Raw genomic sequence first — 15,483 nt, 5'->3', positions numbered from 1 at the left:
AGGCAGTTTTTGGGTTGTGGTCAACAGACATTCTTTAGTTATATGAGGCTGCCTTTATGTAAGCATTTCACAATGGAATTGTTTTTTTGTTTACCATCTATATTATTCAAATGAGGTGGGTAACCCATCAGGGATTCTATTTCAACCAGGGAAACACCATTTAATTTTCCATTTCCTCCTTACTGTTTGAGGTATCTCTTTATCTATATTACACTTCCTCCCATTTGTATGATTACATTGCTGCTTGTGCTTTATTAATAACAAAAAAACATATTGAATTGATCTTCCAATCTACATACAAAGATAATAGTCGTTCACAACTTGATACTTTTTTTTTCAAATTAGATCTATTAAAAGAGGCCTAATTACAAATTCCTTGAATTCACAGTTCACTGCACTAAAAATTTGTTCAATAAATAATACAACCTTTCAATCGTGTTTATATTTCCATTTTATACATGGTTTCTGATGAATATTTTGACAATTGTAAGTGGATGTCACAAGTTCTGCTCATCTCATACAATAGATTCCTGAGATTGATGCTTAACACCCTCTCTGAGACCAAAATCAACTGGTACGCCGTTCTTCCTTGCATTAATAAGATTCTTTGCATTCTTCTTTCTCATTTTTAACTATTCTGCTCTGCTAATGATGTTCCCTATTTCAATTCACTACTTCCTTTCTCACTTTATCAGTAGTATAACTAATTATTGTCATTTTGTTTCACAAATAACATTACAGGCCCCCTCTCAACCTTTCTCTTTTGTGAACGACCACCACCACACTACTCTTCTCGGTTTTCAAATCTTTGCCTCTTCTCAATTCTATTATATTTGAATTTTCTATTTTATGACGTTTTGCTTACGTCAAGGTATTATCGTACTGTACAAACCTAAGTCCCATGTGTTAACTTTAGTGTTCTCTCTTTTAGTGGAGTTCATCATTTAGTGGATTCCAACTCCCATATAAGTTTTACTTGTAATTTTTTAATAAGATGTTATTTGTTTCAAGGATTATTTGTTCAACAATCTCCATTGTTATTATTTAAATATTCGCAGAATGCTCCATCTCTGGCTATATAAATTCACATTACAAATGTGATGTACCTACTTCTCATTTAAAATGGTAACGAACATACCTCCAACTTTAGAGATGATTTTAGGACAGCATACTGTATGGTTAGATAGAATCCTTAAGATATAAATAAACAAGAGATCCTATCATTGATTAGCAATTAAAACTTGGTTGGCACTTAGAATTATATGTTTCATAAATTCAATAGTTCATTATTTTATAAATCGGTATGCTTGGAAAAATGGTTTCTATTACCACATTAGAGTCTAACAAACTATTGAGATGGTGAGCACCGAGAGTATTTAATTATATTTTGTTCATAGATAACCTCTTTTTCAAATACACAATGGGTGCTTATCTTCACTTCAGGAAATTGCTTCTGGTTTTGGTCATGATGTAGCTATGCCTAGGCATACAAGTAGAATGTTACTGTATTTAATAAAAGTCGCTTTTAAATGAATATACTTTTTATTCCAGTAACTTATAATCTTCACTGGAACTTCCTTTTTTGAAACTGCTCTGGGGATTTGGAAAACCACTTTCTGGGAAATAAATAGACTATTATGAGATAAATGAAACATTCTCTGTAAGTTTGATTTATGTAAATGCATACTTTTCTATAATGCATCATTGCCAATCTTAATGATATTTAATTTTGGACATACTACTTTGTGCTACACATTTTTTTAAATGGCATCCACACAACACTCCACAGTTCCAACTTGTATTTTCAACGATTTAGAACAACTCTCATATTTGAATTTTTATTCACTTGTTTAGACTTCGTCATACAATGTCCACTTCCCACTGTTCCATTTTACTGCAAGAAAATTGCTTTTCTATATTAAAATATTTCGAAATGCTTGAGTAACAATCTCGTTTTATACATTTATCTCCTTCTCTTCTACTTCCCTAATAAATAAAAAAGATCAAATATAATGAGTGGTACACTTTCAAAAGTACCCATCTTCCATTTACACAAACTCCGCCTATCGGCTTCCTGTTGCAGGCACAAAGCGTGCAACTGCTAGTTAATACATTTATTTTTCATTCACTGGGTAGTGTAATAGGCCTTCGGCATAATTAAAATTTTTTATGCCCAAATACAGCGCTTGTGATGTTTGGAGGAAAGGGCGTATTTTAATTATGCCTCTATTGTGGGTATTGGGGTTTGGGAAGCTCACAAGAAGAGGAGGGTTTATCAGGCTTGTTTCAAATCCTTTGGAGGTCGATCATTTCGTTCGTCGTACTCTCTGCAAATAGAAACCTAAAATCAGTGTTGAGAGATTGAAATCTTGACCAGGACTTGGAGAGGATTTGGAATATATTTGGAATAAGCAGTAAGGAAATTTTTGCGTCCAGAATAGAGGGAAGGGAAGGGCAGATTCATAGCGACGCTGTTGGTCTTGCCAGGGCCGTAGAAACCTATTCCTTCTGCTCCACATGGTCAACGATTGAAGCCAAAGTTCCATTAAGGGGTGCTGCCAACCAGTCACCATTTGTTCAAAACCATACTAGATGAAGGATAAAAGATAGTAGCCGGAAGAAAACAATCGGGAAGAGGTAAGCTAAATAAATCCCTTTGCAAAGTATAGGAAAACTACTGTTAATATAAATATTCATTTACATTTTAATAGCAGTAGCTGAGACGCGACTCCATTATTGTTAAAACCTCGTTCTCAAACTTGGCACAACACAGGGTATTTGAACTTGTTTACAGAGTTTCATTTACTGTTCTCTACTTTGTCTTAAAATTTTAAGGTGCAAATTTGTCGACATGACTTTATTTTCTTCAGCGATTTTACACAATTAAAGGTAATGTGCTGTTGTCGTTGTACGTTCGTAACATGCCTCTGTCACCTTCAAAGTCTCTTAGATTCAGTTTACTTTTGCCATGTTGTGATGGATGCTTGGGAATAGTTTAATACTGTCATGCCTCACCATAAAGAGCAAAATCCAGATTTACCTATAGACCTATTAATACAAACTGGGCGGGGGAATTGATAAGGGCCGACCCAGTTTTTTAATTGAAAAATAACAAGTACCAGCAAAGGGCCGACCATAATTAAAGGACATCATTATTATCTAAAGGGCAATCAGCAAACAAATGATAAGCAGCGATTACTTTAATTAATGAACAGCGATTATACTTCACGAAGCAATGCTTAGAGTTGTGTCTCTTAGAAACGAGATATTCAAAGAGTGTTGTAACACTTCAAATTGAAAAGTTATGACCCCACCGTTGAAGGTATAAGAGTAGGAAGATTCATTTTTTCCATCCGATTCCTAATATGGTTGACTATGGGAATAATCTATGAAATAGATATGAATGATCTTTGGATACTTCAATTTTTTGTATATGATCATAGATTCTTGATATTAATGCCTTTATATTAATTAATATTGTTTTTCTTTAAATTTATATTACAATTATGTAATTTTATTATAGAATGCTATTTGTAAATGAATTGTAGTTGTTGGAATTGCTATTTTTTGGCAAAATCAGGTTTATCCCAAAAGGGGACATAACAATTGGTATTAGAGCATTGATCCTGCCAGCCTGCAGGGGAAAGATAAAACAATGGATGCATTCTAGTCAAAGAGACTTGAAGGTCTAAGAAGGGATCTATTAATTCAGTCCAAAAATATAGTTCAAAGTGTATAATGATCATATGATATACTAGTGCTTATAAGTAGATGACGGTAACCAAGTAACAATGGCAAGTTATGAGGGAGCTTAATTCCCCACGGTTCAATATAGGCCAGTAAATGATAGTATTATGTTTTAAAGTGTCAAAGGGTAAAATGAAAACCAAGAGAGCCAAAAGATTCGTGACATTGCAGTGATGTTCACTATTCCTTTGGTATCTTGTTCTTCAACACATCTTTGAGGACACGTGTTAAGAATAAAGACAATTATAAGATATGCATCTACCCAAAGATACATCGGTAGGTCTTGATCATGGACCATAGGTTTGGTTGTCCCTATGGTGGACCTGTTCTCCCTTTTTTGATGTTTGCTTCCCTGCAATAAGTGTCAAACTCATTTAGGGAGCAGTTTGCATTTATAAATAGCTGCTCCATGTCTTCTAAAGATTTGATGTAGCTCATCTATAAGAAGGGTATACGCTACACAATTTTGGTAATGACTGCAGTTAACCCCAGCTACCACCTAGGATTACCTGTACGTCCTATTACCTATTTTCTCCCCTTTGAGCCAAAAATAGCCTTCTAACGAGTCATAGGTCATATTTAAAAGTTTTAAGGGGTTTTGAATGGTTAAGAATGTCAAAGTATTAATCAAATGCTTTGGGTTTTATTGGGATGAGTGTTAGAGCATTAAAATTCCGCTTTTGTTGGCCAAAGTCTTGAAAAAAGGCAAAAATCATGGTTCCCACATTGAACAAACCAAAGAAAACTCATGTTTTAATGCAGGGAAAATAAAAGTTTAAAACAATAATCTTACGTTGCATTTAGGGTTTCTCTGAGTTTCACTTTGAGTTGGCTTCACATCTTGCCCTTTCATTGTGGAAAATGGAAGTTTCTGAGAATAGGAGCTGCATGCAAGCTTTTCACACTGCTGTTTCATCGCCTAAGATTCACCAATAAGCTGTGATCTGAATCATGCAAAGGTTTTAAACGTGAGAAGAGCAGTTCCAAGGTTGTTTACAGTAGCTTCAGAGCAGTCACGGGTTTATTTCAAGTGTTTTGGAAATGAAGCATGCATTATGACAGTGAGATACACGTTGGAAAACCTTCTTTGAACCTGCAATCAGTCATGCAAAGCCAATGCACACCATCAGCTTTAAAGAAGGTCAGTTTCATCTTTCAAAAACCTTCCCATTGTCATTTGTAGAAGAGAACTTAAGGGTTGCATGCATAGGAAAGGATTGTATCTTTGTATCCTTAATGCAAGATCATTGTCATATGAGTAGATATTCATAAAATTAATGTTTTGTCTCAGTCATAAAGATAACGGTTTCAAAAGAGTTGTTACAGTCATAATGCATAAAGGGTTTGTTATTGATATATTTCTATAAGATCTTTTCCCAAAACCCTACAAAGACATTGAAAAAGAAGGGCAAAAAGATTGTCATGTAGCCATGAAACATCAGAAATAGACAAAGATCAGAAAGACAGCCCTCAAGAAGCTACAAAGCATGATCATATTCAAGGGAAATCAATTTGAACTTCAAAGCCATTATAAGAAATGCACAGTGTTAGTGCCAAGATTCCAATGTAAAAGACGGATGTCACTATTAAAGCATAAGATACTCAAGGAGCCGCTGTCCTAGTAACATTCTCAAGGAGGAAAATAGTCTTGAAAAACCCTTCAAAAACTTTCTGAGGATCTTCCTGCACAACCAAGAGTAAGAGCAGATTAGACCAATGAAGTCAGATCTAGAAAATGTTTGACAGTCACTCCATAAAGAGTGAATAAGGAAGCAATACTAAATAAGGTGCAGAGACAGCTCGCAAGAAGAAAGAAAAGTACAAAGGCATTAGTTAGAAATAGAACTCATCATGACATGATGCAAGAGTGACCTAGGATAGTGAGATGACTGCTCAAAAGGGCAGAGATATAACAATGCTTGGGATCATTATTGCAGCACCATACCTAGTTGGCAGTGAAAGGGACAAAGTGTATTGGAACGGGCAAAATGACAGAGAAAAGAAGTTGCAGAGATCCCAGTCAAAGCAATCCAAAGATCCACAGTCCAGTGGCAGATTGGGGAAGAAAGGACAGCTTGAAGAATGATGAAATGCTGCAATAATGATGGACTGCCAATAATAGTGACAGTCATAATGATAAATAGAAGATGCAGGCCTGTCAAGGTTCTTAGGAGCCATAAATGAAGACATAAAAGCAAAGAAGGAGCCACAACCAAGGATCAAGACCTAAACAATGAGTTTAGACAGTGCTATGATGCCATGGATATAAAACCATCAAGAGCACTCTTATCAAAGACTCGCTGCCATCGGCAAAAGATAGATATGAGAACATGGTCACAAGAAAGACAGAGATCAGTTTCCAAGAGACTGTTAAAAGAAAGAATAAAGATTGCAGTCCATGTTAGGTTACAGTCTCTGAGAAATTATATCATCATAAATCTCAAGAATAACAGTCCATATGACTGTCATAAGTTTTGACAGAGATAAAGATCAAATGCATAATACAGAGTAAAGAGCAGACGGCATTCTTGAAGATTTAGGGTGGCGATTCATAAAGAGCAGTCCTAAAAAAGACACAGAGTTGCAAGTTGAAGATTATCAAACTTCATTCAGAGGATGTCAAAGACCTATAATAGTATGCTATGGACATTTCAAAGAACTTGTCACAGCCACAAGAAGACAATGAATGACAGAGAGAATAAGAAAGTTTTAAGTGCATGACAATGATTGTGAAGAAGTGTATGAAGAAAAGGCATTGTTGCAACATATGAAGGCAGGGGACAATATAAAACCAGAGCAAAAGGACAGTAGCAGCATCTCCGAAAGACAGTGGGCATGTAACAGTTGAAAAGACAGTCCAAAAGATAATGAATGTGCAGAGGTTTGGATTGTGAAAAGATAGAATTCCATACAAGAAGAGAACAAAAGAAAGACACTCCTATAGAAGGCCATGACAAAATCCAATCCTAAGGATAAGATGCAATGAAACAAGGAGACAAAAAGCTTGATGACAGTCATAGGATCTTTTTCATTTCCATTTCAACATTGAAAATGCACAAAACAACAAAGGGCATGACAGTCACATAATGGAATATGGCACAACATTAAAAGCCATGAATATGACAAAATTTGACAGAGAACAATGGAGGACAACAAGACCCAATTCTCAGAGGTATGAAGAGACATATAGCAGATTGAAGGAGCAAACCCTAGGGCAACCCTAGGTCTGAGACAAGAAAAAGGACAACAGTCGTCAAGAAACTTATGAGAATGTACCTGAAAACAATTCAAAATACAGTGACACAGGGCTCAAAACCATGAATGCAGTCATAAAGACAACAAAAGTAATGCAGTCCCAAAAGAGTATGTTGCAGAGACAATGATGAGTGATCATACATCAAAAAGGCAAAGGATGAAAACAAGGTAAAACAATGGTGTTGAAGATAAGTCAAACTCCATAATCAAGTACACAAGTTGAGGGTCAGTTCAAGGTTTTGAATGGTGGAGTGTCAAGTTGAGGGTCAGTTCAAGGTTTTGAATGGTGGAGTGTCAAGTTGAGGGTCAGTTTGAGGTTCGAGGGTCATGCACCACTTCAATTTCTTGAAGAAAACCCCATGCCTCTAAAGGCTAGTGTGAGTGTCAAGTTCAAATGCAACTCCTCATATCATGCAATCACTTTAAAATCAAGCCATCAATTAAGGATCATGCATCAGGGTCAGTCAGAGAGGCTAAAAAGGGGAGTTTTGAGACTTATGCATTCAGTTTAGGCCCAGTTAGAGTCTCCATATAGGTAGTGCATCAGTTGAGACAAATTTTGGAGCTGCCAACAGTCAGTTTGGGGCAGTTTTAAGGCCTTTTTTGCATATTTTTCAATCTTGTACGACCAAGAAAGGCTTCATCATGCAAATTGACGAGAGAACAAAGCCAAGTCAGCTTCAGTTCAAGTAGAGTTTGAGGACATCATTGAGATCAAAGGTGGAAGTCCACATTAGTTCCATCTTCCAGTAAGAAAAAAAGGCTTCTTTCAGAAAAACATTCATTGTACTCTTCTTTTCTCAGTTCTTTCTTTCTTTTGTGTTGTCAATGAATGATCTGATGGGATTCTTGTGGTTTGTTTAAGAATCTTTTAATTTGTCTATTTTCAATATTAAAGCAAGAACATTCATGTTAGATGCAGGTTATAGGTTGTGTTATTTTGATTTCAGTAATTTGAAGTTGTGAAATGTGAATCAAACAAAACCTCTTTGATTGAAGTTGATTGTGAGATTAGGCCAGCAAGTAAATTCATCATTTCGGTGCATTAACTCCTAGATTAGTAGTTTTCAGCTCAAAAGCAGTCTTTATATCCTTTTTCTTGTCAAGTGCAGTAGTTTTAGGAGGTGTTTTAGGGAATCAACTCTCTCTAGAGGTTCATCCTCACCACAGGTCACCCATAGCTTGAGGATGATCCCATGTTTTACAGAATAGTTGAGTTTTACACTAGGCCAATTTTTGATCCCATGTTCCACAAGATAGTTGAGTTTTATACTTTGCTTGGGTGCAATTTTTTGTGACAACATGCCCATATCTAGCCATAATAATCTCATGCCAAAGGGGAAGATCAGATAATTATCTTATCCAAGTAAGTCTTGACATATCTAGCTTCACAAGGGTATAACATGTACATGTCAATCATTTTCGTGTCATATAAGAGCCTAAGGCTGAACCATTCATTGATCCTAAGGCTGAACCATTCATTGCTATGCCTATCACTAGCTTAGAAAAGAAAAAACAAGTTTAATAGCTACAAACAACTCACTCTACAATTTGCTAGGGAATTGCCATACAAAAATGAAGATAAAGAGAGCGAGACTTCAATCATCTTCTAGATGTATCTTCTTGCTTTAGAACTCGGTCATTTCTTTCATTTCCTCTCAATGGGCCCTCCTTGATCCATCTAAGTCCAAGCAAGACTTGTATGAGAATCTAATGCAACGCGGCGTGGTTTGAAGCCATAACAATTCTCAATATGCTGCATGCATAAAGACGCGACACAATCAACAAAGCCCCAAAGGCTTCAATATAGGAACACTATGATCTAAATCATGGAATGCCAATTCCACCAATCTGAAACATTACAACAATCACAAATTCTAGAAAATGTTGAGCTACTGGGGCCTATCAAAAGACACATGCAAACTTCGGGAACCAATTATTTAGATCTTGTGAAAATTCATAGAGCATACTTGTAAGTTAAGTAAAACAAAATAGTCAAATCTATCTCCAAACTAATAGTGCAGGTATACTCAAACTCATCTTTGGAATGTCACCAAAATTCGTATTCAATATCCCAATTACAAATTGACATGTCCAAGTTAAAATATTCATGCAAACTATGTGATACAAAACTCAAGATTGTATATTACAAAATGTATCCACAACTGATTAGATTCACTTATATCCTAATAAAATTAGAACCTCAAGATCTAGAAACACTATCCAATTGATAAGATTGATCTCAACATCAAATTTTGAAATATATCAAACTTGAAATCTCAATCCTAAAATTTCTTCTATTAGATGAAGGAAAAAGCTCTTCATGGATTCCTCTAGAAGACACGGAGAGTCTAAAATACAAATGCCAAATCCATGATTCAAACTTATCCCATGTATAAATAAAATGATATAACCTAGGTGATGAATTTTTGGGTTTCCAACTTAATGAGAGGATTCAGTCAAATTGCCCCTTTGAGTTTTCAATTTTTTAAAACAACTTTACAGTTTAGATTACCATATTATGGTAACATGTCTAATTGAACATGGTACAAGATCTATCATAAATATAAATTCTTTATCAAATTACTTGTTGTCATGAAGGATTGCACCCAAGACAAGTGTAAAACTCAACTATTTTGTAAAACATGGGAACATCCTCAGGTTGTGGGTAACCTATGATGAGGATGAACCTCCAAAGAGGGCTAGTTCCCTTGAAAGACATCCTAAAACTACTGCACTTGACAGAAAAAGGGATAGAAAAAATAACTTGAATTGAAAAACTATAGCCGTAGGAGGTGATGCATCGAAATTAAAGAATTTGATTGCTGTCCTAACTCATAATCAACTTCAATCAAAGAGGTTTTGTTTATTTATGACTCAAACTAGATCATGAAATGCACGAGTAGCCTATGACCTACATCTAACATGAATGTTCTTGCTTTAACACTGTAAGAATGAGACAAATTAAAGGATTCTTAAACAAACCACAAAAATCTCATGAAATCATTCATTGATATTACAAAAAAACAAGAACAATTGAGAAGGAACCTGTTGCGTTTGATATTGAAATAAAAGGATTTTTTCATACAATACTGAAAAATTGAAAAAATAATTGAGTTACAATGCTTCTTGTTTTTTGTTGTGTGTTGAAAGCAAAGAGACAGAATTGAAAAAATAAGATTACAATGAATGCTTTATAGGAATGAAGTCTCTTTTCTTGACTGGAAGATGGATCTGTTGTGAACTCCACCTTGATTTGCATGAAGGACTGGAACTCTGCTTCAATTGATGGTCTTCATATTTGGTTTCTCCTCAATTTGCATGAAAAAACCTCCTTTGTTTGTGCAAGATTAAAAATCATGCAAAGAAGGTCCTGAAACTGCCCCAAATTGACTGTTAGTGGACCTAGAACTATCCTTGATTGATTTCACACCCAGGTGGGGTCTTGGATCATGCTTAAACTGATGCATTTGCCTTATGAAATCAACTTTTAAATCTTCAAACTCCTCCTATCAGTTTGCATGATGACTTCAACTAACTGAATGGTCTTCTTAACTGCTCCTTGGTGACTAGGACAAAACACCCCCTCTTTGATCTGCATGAAGTTGAATTCTCTTGGTCGCGCAAAATGAAAAAGCACCTATTTTAGGGATCAAAATCACCTAAAACTGCTTGATTACTCTTCCAGAACTCCCCTCATCAGATGCTTGGTCAACATGGGACTCAAATCAGGCCTAAACTGAGTCTATGACCCCTTAAACTCATCTTAATGCATGGGAAAAGGATCTGCCTTTAATCAAAGATTATGTATCATTTTATGGCCTTCAATCCAACTATATGTATGTATTCTTTTCTCTTGTTACCTCTATTCTTTTAGGCATATGCATATACTGTCATATTGCACTGTAACCTTCTTATGTGCAATTAAGTTTCTTTGAAGCCCTGCAACTAACTCATCAAGGTCTCTGTATGATGGTGGACTGTCACTACCTTTGTAGCTCTATATCCCTTATTCATTGATATGACTGCAAACATTGGTATAATCATTCTGCTCTTTGTACCTTTATTGCCGTTCTAAATACCTTCATACTCTTGTGACTGTCCTTCCATTCATGATTGTGCCTTTCATACTTGTCTTTTGTAGAGTTGAGCATATCACACTTGTCCATTTGGTGTCACCGTTCATCATTATAGTCTCTTGGAAATTCTCATACTTTGGCTCTTACCGTACAACCATGTTTGGCTATCAATTACTCAGTGTGACTTTGATCTTATGCATTTCATGCCATTTACTTGTCTTGTAGCCCCATTAGGACTAATCATTAGATATGCATTGTACTTTTATATGACACTTAAGGTCATGTGTTTCATGACTGTGATTGGCACTGCTTTTTCTTTATTTCTTTCAGCCTTTCAGACCTGCAAATCTATATGTCATTATTACCATGACTACATTACCAAACCTCCTTGAACAGTCTTCTTGCCTTTTTAATAGAGATTGTCCTTGCATGCACAGTAATAGATTGTCCTTTATAAATACTGCAAGTCACTGTTACAAGAAATTGAAAACCATTGTTATCCATCAAAAGGTCAAGTAGAGTGTTATTTCTTCATGCCTTTGAAGGTTTGCTCTTAAAGTTTGCTTTCTATTCTCTTTTCTCTGATATGAATGCTGCTCTGTATCAAGAGTTTACCAATCATTGATCTTCTGTCACTGTTTTTCACAATGGATAGACTTTGCTTTTCATCCTCTCACAGCTCTTTGAAGAACTGTAATTCTTATCTCTGTCTTTCTTTGCTAGGAACTGTCATAACTCCTCAATTTGACTGCACTCTTCTCTTCAATCTCTATGCCAATCTCCATGCATACACTTATCATTGGCTTTTCAGTCTTTGTAGCCCACCAAGATGACTGTCTTCTACAAGGACTGCACCTCTGTCATTGAATCTCATGGGGATCCACCGTCTTTTGATTGCAAGAAGCTTTTGTGACTGTGAATGAAAACTAAATACTGCAACTATGTTATGACTGTGGATATCTTCCTTAAATTGCTTTCTTGCATTGTGACTGCAAACTTGAGATCTCATTGACTGTTCTATGCTCAGTCATTTACTCATTGTCATCAGCTTACAAAATGCTTTTTAGGTGGCTTCCCATACCCACTGTCAAGGTCTTTGCTAGTAGATTTGTCTTCCATTATTATTGTTGTTTGTTATGGGACTTTCATAGTCATACAATACAAGAGACTAAAGACCATCATTGTTTATGCCTTCTCCTTGGACTGTCATTAAGCTATTTCATTGTGTCTCATGACAGTCAAAATAACTGTGGCTGCATATGGAGGTCTGAAAATTGTATCCATGCTCTAATAATGCTTTTAGATTATTGACCTCTTCAATATATCTAGAACGTTGACTATCTCTGATTCTTGACTTTGGTGACTGCATTTTACATTGTTTCTTTGGACTGTCATTTGTAGGACCTGTCCTTTGTCACATCCTATTATGCATAGGAGACTGTCATGTTTGTGACTTCAAGGTCACGAAGTTTCATTACTGTATATTAAGGTCTGCTTACTGTCCTTGACTTGTCTTTCCACATGCTTACTATCATCTACACCTTTTGGTCTTGCTTCAAGGGGTTTCCAAAACAGTCCTTTTCTATGGTCTTTCTTCTGTCCACTATCCCTGATCACTCTTCTCAATCTTTGACTGCATTGATCTTATAAAGCATAACAATAACAAAGCTTTCTTCCTATCACAACTGTAGCAGTTTTGATATTTCTCATATGATGAATCTGCCTCAAGAATCAAATACAGAAAAACCCTCCATGATGTGCACAAATGACTATATTCTTCCTTTGTTCTTAGAAAGAACAACAAGAGAGTCTGAGAGATGAAAACAGACCTGGCACATGAGCTATGCATGCATGATCACTTTGCATGGCATAACTATAATGATCTTCATGTCTTGCTCAAGTCTTTCCATTCTCTCTTCTCTATCATATAAGCATATTTCATATTCAAAACCCTTACATCAACTCTTTGGCTGCTTTGAAACTGTTCTTTGAAGCCTTAGGACTGCTCTTCACACGCATAGATCTGAACTTGCTGCTTTTCACCATTCCTTGGTAAGTCTTTGATTATGAAACAGAGGTGTAGAGGGTTTGCATGGAGCTTGTTTATCAGGAAACTTCATTTCCATGATGGAAATACCAAAACTGAAAGAAGACTCAATGCGGACACAAAGAAAACCCTAAATGCAACGTGAAGTCTAATGATTCTCAACTCCTACTTTCCTCCAAATGCTAAAATGAACTCAACCTTGACCTCTTTAACGTGGAAAACTTAAAATATATAAATATTTGGCTCCTTCCATGTTAAGCACATGACTCTTCTTTTGAAATAAATGAGGTTTTTACAAAACAAAGGCTTGGATTTTTATTAAAACCACCTATACATAAGAAATAAAAGGTTCTTGATACAAATTTTTACCTTTTTAATCTCCTAGGGCTGTATGAAACCTCCTAATAGGACTTAGGACCTTGTATGATGTTATTTTTAACTTGAAGGTGAAAAATAAGTAATAGTACCTGTTGATGTGTTTTTTATGCACCTCAAACACAAAATAAAATACCAAGGTATCTTATCTTTTCTTGAACAAAGTCTCTCAAATGCTATGCTTCACGATCAAATGAGACAACTCCAAGGTTCTGAAATGTTAGGTCTTGACGTATGGATAATGAATGCTAGAATCACAAGGGGACTTACGTTGTACATGAATGCTTGAATGTTGCTGGAACTTGATCATCCGATATTGCAATCTTGTGATGCTTTCTCTCTTAAACTAACTTGAATTGGAAAAAAAGGACAAAAGGGGAAGGGTTTAGGAAGACCAATCTACTCCTAGGAATGTAAGTAGTGAATGACTTGGTGAAACTCTACTAGGCTTTGCTTTGCCATGCAACGAACAACTCCACTAAGTTTAGTATGATCTTCTAAGGTAAGCATAAGGCGTTCAAATCACCATCACCAACTTAAACACCATCAAGACGATGCATATCAATGAAGAGATAACAATTGAAGTTAAGCTTGAATAAAAGATCTAGTCAACTATGCAAAACACTTTACAATCAGCAAAATGCTAGTAGTATGGATATACGAATTTCACCATTAAGCACCCACTAATTCTTCCTTTAATCTAATCAACATTAAAACAAATGAGAAGTAGAAACCATGCAACTTGTTGAGACAACACATTTCACCATATCTTCAATGAAAAGAGTATATTCATTTACAAGTCTTAGCAACAATTTCTTCTTCTCCTACTCTACTCTAACTTCTAACTTCTAATCTATCCATTCTCCTAATTTCTAGCTCTTCAACTATTAACTCTTAACCTTTACAAATGAGAGAACTGAGCCATATATAGAGGTCTCATTACAATGAATGGCTCAGATTGATTCAAGATCAATGGCCAAGATTACAAGATAAAACCTTAATGAGGGTTTGTTACAACCACCATTACATTGACCAGTGAGAGATGAGGTTAGTTGAGATGACCAATATTTGATGTAGTGCCACGTGTCACTTGTTTCATTCTTGAATGAATGGTGACCTGGAACCCTTTGATTGGACGAATTGTGATTGGGATGCCACCTCAGCTTGCCTTGTAGACTTGATCATCTCTTCTGAAACTATCTTTCTTCTAGATCAAGTTTGTATTTTTATCTCATACTTGTAATTTCGTCCTTGTGTAGTATTTCACCTTGAGTCCTACATTGATCTCCACTTAGACTGGAATTCTTTGTGTTCACCCCTTCACTCTTCATCGCCTTGTTATCTTTGAGTCCCTTATCTTTAGTTTATCATCCTCTCATGATTTCAAACCTCAATCCCTCTTTCTTGCATTGTATTGTTGATGAGAATCCAACTGCGTGGTAGAATCCACTCTTCATTATGTTGATTGCTAAGAGGGAGGGTAGTTGGTTCTTCGTTCCATACATCCTTCGTTTCATCTTTTTCCTGTCCAGGTACTCCATGTTTGTGTCTCCAACCTTCTTCCATTTGGAAGATATCTGGGATTTCAGGTATCCCTCAAGTACTTTCTTCAACTGGATCTTCCTTGCAGCTATCCCTGCTTTCGACATGGTACTCGTATGAAGCTAGAAGTCAATAAATTTGAACAAGTAATTTTCCAAAATTAAATTAGGTTCTGATTTTAATTGATTTTCAGACTTATCAGCTTTCTAAAATCAGAAAATTGAAACTATGCAATGCTCATTCTGGAAAATACAAAGGATTCAATCTAAATCTAGAAATTTTGCTTTAAGGAAACCTGATTTTCAGACTTATGAAAGGTTTGATTATAACTTTTAAGTCTGAATATATCCTTCAATTCAGAATTAGGAATGATGCTGCAACCAAATTCGCTGTCTAAGTCTGATTTCTGAGTGTGAAAGGTCTGAGACAAAGTCTGAA

General features: G+C 35.8%; 1 protein-coding gene across 2 annotated transcripts in view; it reads left to right on the top strand.

The window, feature by feature from the left end:
• The first annotated feature begins 1,186 nt into the window (after positions 1-1,186).
• The window catches only part of LOC131855931 (uncharacterized), an 82,551-nt gene continuing 68,254 nt past the window's right edge, over positions 1,187-15,483 (top strand). The window contains exon 1 of one of the 2 annotated variants that reach the window (XM_059210875.1): positions 1,187-2,637. The gene's annotated coding sequence lies outside the window, so the exon portion shown is untranslated. The remainder of the gene's footprint in view (positions 2,638-15,483) is intronic. The other variant, XM_059210876.1, reaches the window with a different exon arrangement.

This window comes from Cryptomeria japonica, chromosome 9, assembly GCF_030272615.1.
Source record: "Cryptomeria japonica chromosome 9, Sugi_1.0, whole genome shotgun sequence".
Classification (NCBI taxonomy): domain Eukaryota; kingdom Viridiplantae; phylum Streptophyta; class Pinopsida; order Cupressales; family Cupressaceae; genus Cryptomeria; species Cryptomeria japonica.
The sequence above is the reverse complement of the archived record's forward strand: the minus strand, read 5'-3'. Positions and strand labels throughout refer to the sequence as shown.